The sequence below is a fragment of the Lactuca virosa genome, chromosome 6 (assembly GCF_052849685.1).
Source record: "Lactuca virosa cultivar CGN04683 chromosome 6, Lactuca_virosa_CGN04683_v6, whole genome shotgun sequence".
NCBI classification, from domain to species: domain Eukaryota; kingdom Viridiplantae; phylum Streptophyta; class Magnoliopsida; order Asterales; family Asteraceae; genus Lactuca; species Lactuca virosa.
This window is the reverse complement of record NC_136431.1, coordinates 51,611,467-51,618,197: the sequence shown is the minus strand read 5'-3', so window position 1 is coordinate 51,618,197 and position 6,731 is coordinate 51,611,467. Positions and strand designations below refer to the sequence as shown.

Genomic DNA, 6,731 nt, shown 5'->3' with positions numbered 1-6,731 from the left:
CGAACCCTTGTACCTCCTGCAACGTACCTGAACCTCAACTTTTTTCCATTAAGCTCTTATTTCGTTAAGACAAATCACCAAACTTCAGATCCAAACATCAAGGGACGTCTTAATAGATAAAGTCTTTGACTTTATCCATTTGCATGCATTCAAGTGGGTAAAAACTCAAACCCCTGGTCCAAAAGTCACCAAAAACTCCCAAACTCTTACATGGATTAATGAAAGTGTCCAAGCTCTCATTTTTATGAATCTAGAAGCTCAAAACTACAGGAAACTACATTTCAAGGACATGGAGTAGCTCATACTCCATTAGACTAAACTATGGGACCAAAATGCATACAACCTCTAGACTAACAAGATGTAACCAAATGACACATCAAGATCCAAGCTTTAATCCTCCCATGAAGATTGAGGGCAAGATACTTCTGAATCCAAGATGCCTTGAGGTTCCAAGTTGATTCCACTTATTTCTTCTTCCTTCAAGATTACCAAAAGCACACTTTTAAGCTAAAAATGCTCGCACAATGGGTTAAGGTTAGCAAGGAACGATTTGGGAGATGGAGGATGATGAGGGAAGAGGTCTTAGAAAAACAATGATGCTTAAATATAGCTCAAACCCTAAAAATTAGGGTTTGACCCTCAACTACATACACCCGACATAAGTTGGAGTACGCCCAATTTACTAGGAACACCCGCGATTTCCACTTAAGGAGCCAAGAGACCAACTTTTCAAATATATTTCATATTAAAGGCATAAATGGGAAATACTATGATCAAGGTGTTAGACATCTAAAAACAGTTCTTAACAAATAAGTGTATACTTTATTAAAACGATGCATTAAAACGACACACGAGTATAACACTTGTTACACTTACCACATAAACCTACAGCTAAAATCGTGGACATGATCTTCGTAGGATTATATTTTTTTTATTTGAAAACCAATTATATATATATATATATATATATATATATATATATATATATATATATATATATATATATATATATTGCCAATTTGATCGTTGAAATATATACATGAGCCGACTTACTAAGTTATTCGGTATCTTGGATCCTTATCACATAACACTCTTTTGGATGTGAATCTATTATTAGATATTTTTATATCTTTGATAAGAAATATATCGGCCTCCTTAATATGAACATCACTCGTTAAACTATTACTATTTTAGTGATCATTGTCATGGATGCATAATCATAAACATATTAATGTTGTAAAAATAAAAACTTACATATGCGATATGCCGAAAGAACGTTGAACATGTTATCACTTCTAATCATATTAATATATATTCTCAATATGATGTCGTGTACCATATTATTTAACCTATTAACTTCATTATTTTTTTTTTGTCGATGATATATCGTGTCTAATTATGCATGATTTGGTTGCTTATACGGAAACAAACAACATATTTTTTGTTTGTTTATCTTTCTAAATAGATATATCCTATAGACGACTACATCGAAAACCATTTCATTATCGTTATCGTTATGCCCCTCTAATATATATATATATATATATATATATATATATATATATATATATTATTTTTACTTTAAAGTTAATCGTTTTTTCTTTACAACTTCAATGATAACAAAATAAAAACCAAAGCAAAATATATCCATCATTTTGTTTTAAAAAAAACATTCAAAACTTAAAAAAGGAAAAAAAAGAAAAAAAGGAAATGGTTGGAAAATATCTTGGAATTTTTTTCTTTATAAGCTGGGAATGTAGGAGAGGACTCCACATTCGTCAAATCCTAGGTTTTTAGGTCTTTCTTGTCTTCACAGATTGACGCGGCTCAATCTTCCTCGAAGCAATTTTTTATTTATTTATTTATTTTTTTTTAGTCCATCCTTCTTACAGAAGATCACCAAGCTCTTATCTTTTTCTATGAATCAATTGTTGTTGTCGCAGATTGATGCTCAATCTTCATCAAGCTCTTACCTTTTTTATGACTCAAATTTTGTTCTAGATTGATTTTGTTTTTAACAGATTGATGCTCAATTTTACCTTTTTTTATGAATCAATCGTTGTTTTCTCAGATTGATGCTCAATCTTCGTCAAGCTCTTATTTATTTATTTATTTTTATGAATCGGTGCTTGTTCTCACAGATTAATGCTCAATCTTCATCAAGCTCTAACCTTTTCTTTATGAATCAATTTTTGTACTAGATTGATGGCTCAATCTTCATCAAGCTCTCTTTTTTATTAATCAGTACATGTTTTTAACAGATTGATGTTCAATCTTTATCAGGCTGTTACCTTTTTTATGAATCAATAGTTGTTTTCACAGATTGATGCTTAATCTTCGTCAAGCTCTTTTTTTTTTTTTATGAATTGATGCTTGTTCTCACAGATTGATGCTCAATCTTCATCAAACTCTTTCTTTTTTATGAATCAATCCCTGTTCTCACAGATCGATGGCTCAATCTTCATCAATTTCTTTCTTTTTTATGAATCCGATTGATGATTCAGTCATCGTTATAGTCAATCATGAAGATCTCGCTAGATCCGAATGTTAATAGTTTTGGTTCACCTATACTAAAAATAGAAAAAGAAAGAAAGATCTACGATCTGTTCTGGTATGGAGAACACCGTATGTTCATTTCTTCCGGAAACGACGTTTAACAATCGAAGTCCAAATGATGATTTCGCAAATGTCACAGATCCAAGGAATAAGAAAATCGTTGTGTTAAAAGTGGAAAGTAGAAGTGAAAAAGGCGATTCAAACAAGGAAGCTTTTGGATCTGAAAGTTTGATGAAGATTGAGTTGAAAAATCTTCAACCAACATCAGTGAACAAGGTAGATTGCTTCCTCAGTTCCTCGTAATCATTATTTCCCTCATGATTTTTATAGTAACCAAAACCAGAAGTTATGTTTCTGTAAAGTAGGCTTTAATAGAATAATCTTTCAATGAGATTACATGTCAATTGTCATCCCAGAAGTAAATGGTTTCAGGTCTTGCATGAATACATCTTAACCACTTAGGGAAACTCAAACTATGCAAAATTTGATAGTGTATGTTCTATGTAGGACAAATATTTTGGTGTTCTTATGGAAACTAGTTCCCGAAAGTACTATGTTATGCTCTTTAATGTAACAGACTAATAGTTAATGTATAAGTTAGGTGCATGTTAGTTGAACTGTATAACTTACATGCCTGTTGCTTATTATATGGACACCCACTCTAGACTCTAGTATTTATGAATCTAATGTAAGAACTTAAAATGCTCATGGTATCTTGTCAAATTTCTAATATGAGCTCTTTCATTATTATTCTCTGATTTTTTATTTTTCACTTCTTAAATAAATCGTATAACCTGTAAATAGTAATGTAATCCTCTTGACTTGACCATTGCTGTAAATTTTGCAGGTTGTTCTGTTGGTTGAGGGTTTTATGATACAATGAAAGCGAGGACCTTGTGAATGCAAAGTGAGAAAGAGGATTGCTTGCTTTGCAATTGTGTCAATGAGGTATTATTTCTTATGTCTTTTAGTATTATTTGGGTTCTTTGAGAAAAGTCATAATGACACGCACATACTTACACTCACACATACTCACACAAACAAACATGACTGGTTGCTATGATTAGGGTATTAATTTGAACATTTTTTGTATTTTCATTTTTGTTGCTTTTGATCATAATGGAAATTGGAAGGTCTAATTTCCAAAGATTCTTTCCATTAGTTTCTAGATGCACTATTGTTAATAATATTTATTATTAAGTTTTTAATGTTAATTGTAACAGCATGTCTCATATGTCGGATCCTCTTTTGAAATAAAATAAATTATAAATTTGGGGGTTGTTTAACATTTTTGCTATATATTTTTAGTAGAAGTTTTGTGCATTAAATGTAGCGCAGTTTCAATTTGGAACATTGTTTGTTTCTAAAGTTGTCCCTCTAAAACAAGCAGTGACAGAGCTTGAAGTTATAATTTGGGGGGCCGAAAATAGAATACGTATATAAATTGAAGAACAGGGGGGGGGGCAAAGTCAAATTTTATAGTTTTGGGCATAATATGTAACCTTTTCAATACTTATGGACTATATATAAAAAAAAATTAGGAGGGCCACAGCCCCCCCCTGGCCCTATATATGCTCCGTCCATGAAAACAAGAACATATTTTTTATGCATTAAATCCCTAAGTTGTATAAGTTAACAAGCTAGGTTGTTAAGTTAGACAACCCATGGATATAGTTAAAAATCAATAAACTATAATTAAAAAGTTGAAGGTAAAAAAACAAACAAAAAAAAAGTTTTGGTGTTTTACGGGAGGCTTGGACAACATGAACTGCTTCAAAATGTGAGGGGTTAACCTGATAAAAGATTAAAAGGAAATGTTATTTTTTATTATTTATGTTAAAAGTGTAAGGGTTAAGGTTCAAGAAGAAAGTACCTCAATATTGTAGCAAAAATAAAATATTTCACGGTCCCACCCTTTTAAGATTATCAAAAAAAAAAAAAAAAAGAATGTTAGATGATTGGAATAATAAGCTGATTTAAAATTGCTAATTTGTTATAAAGTTTTTTTTTTGCTAAAATGAATTTGTTATAAAAGTTTACTACCATTCCATAAGAAATATAAACTACTTCAGCTCCATTAGGTAACCCGTCTTCTTGAGATACCAACCGATTCATTTGTTGATCCATTAATAAATGAAAATCTCGAAAGACTAAAAAACAAAAAAAGAAAGGTAATCATGTAGTTTTGGGTTACCTCTTAAATCACACGATTAGAATGAAGAGCAACAATGAAGATATAGAAAATAAGAAAATGTCTGATTAATACCCTAAGTGTAGCAACTAGTCATGTCCAATTTCCATTAAGATAAGAGCATCGGTGAAGCTATATAAAATTAGAAAATGTCCAATTAATATCCTAAGTGTAGCAACTAGTCAAGAGAGAGAGAGAGAGAGAGAGAGAGAGAGAGAGAGAGAGAGAGAGAGAGAGAGAGAGAGAGAGAGAGAGAGAGAGAGAGAGAACCACACATGACTAGTTATCATTATGACTTTTCTCAAATAGCCATAATGGAGAAAAACGTTACAGACTAGTAATGGATTTTGGTACATAGGGTTTTGCCTTTTTAGGTTATATTGTAGTATTTGCATTTGCCAATATTTTCTATTGGGTAAAAGGTGTAATGTATATCTTGTTCATGTAGGATGATACCAATGTACTTAACATTTATTCGTTCCATGGCTTATTTGTTATTTTAGGCTAATACGAAGAAACTTATCATAAATTCATTATAATTTATATTCTTTACCTTTATGGCTTTATCAAGGACCTAGCTTTAAATTTTCATTCTAACTAAAACAAAGAGGTTGTAAGACTAATATTTGGACCTTATAGCAACACATAACATAAATCACCAAAATATAATATCAATACGCTTAAATAATACTAAAATACATGAGAAATATATCCTCATTGACACAATTGCAAGACCAACAATCCTCTAACTTTGCACTCAAAAGTTTCTCACTTGCATTGTATCATAATAACCTTGACCAACAAAACAAACTGCAAAATTTACAGCAACAATCAAGTCAAGAGGATTACATTAGTATTTACAAGTTATATGATTCATTTATTAAATTAAAGATAAAATATCATACACTAACCTACAACGTTTTGTCTCCATATTGAAATATATTTCATATTCAAGACCAAAGTTTTGCATATTGAAGCGTTCATTAGCAAAAAAACATATAAAGTGGCCTAAATAACAACAAAAGTTTATTAATGGACAAAACTTTCTTCAAAGCTTTTAACATGGAAACGAGTCCTATATTGCTACACTTTATCATAAACATTTGATTTGAGATAGATAATATTCGTGTTTATTATGACAACTTTATAGCATGAATAATTAGGCCACCAAATTCGGTTTCGAATTCCTCACAAAACGTTATAGATTTCAAAGATATTTATCCCCTAATAATACCTACAGACTTTAATGTTTCAAATTTCTCAAAACACTCTACAGAGTTCAAATATCCAAATCCCCCCAAAAGCTCTGCAAGTTTCAAAGTTCCAAATTACCCAAAATACCTTGCTGAATTCAAAGTCTCATATCCCCTAAAACGTCATGCTCATTTCAAAGTTCAAATTCCCCAAAACACCATGCAAAGTTTAAAGTTCCAAATCCCTTTGAAACCTGTATGCTTCTTCCAAGTTCCCCAAAATGTCTTGCTAAATTCAAAATTCAAAATTCCTATAATGCCTTACAAAGTTCAAAGTTCCGAATACTCCATTTAATCTCGCGGATTCCAAAGATCCAAACTCCTCAAAAAGTCATACATATATCAACTACACAAGTTAAAATGAAAGATATAGAAATGTGGGTAGTATATGTTCTTTTATTAAACTACATGATTATAATAAAGGGTACATATGTCAAAATGCTCTTAAACTTATAATCTCTTTTGGGCAATCGATTTAGGTCATCAAGGTCTACTTCTGGAATTACACCAAGCACAAGTGCAACTCAATGATCCTCACAGATCAAGCAAAACCCAAAACTAAAATTTAAGGTGATCTTTAATTATAACTGTGTACCTCTTAAATCACACGATTAGAATTAAAAATCAACTTGAATTTTAGCTTTGTGTTTTTCTTGATCTGTGAGGATCATTGAGTTGCACTTGTGGTTGTTGTAATTCCAGAAGCAGACCTTTATTACCTGGATCGATTG

General features: G+C 31.2%; 1 long non-coding RNA gene across 1 annotated transcript; it reads left to right on the top strand.

Moving 5' to 3' along the window:
• The first annotated feature begins 1,783 nt into the window (after positions 1-1,783).
• On the top strand, positions 1,784-3,844 carry LOC145118706 (uncharacterized). The gene is made up of 2 exons (XR_013713421.1): positions 1,784-2,832; positions 3,404-3,844. It is a non-coding gene; the product is annotated as an uncharacterized LOC145118706 (long non-coding RNA).
• Positions 3,845-6,731: the final 2,887 nt, after the last annotated feature.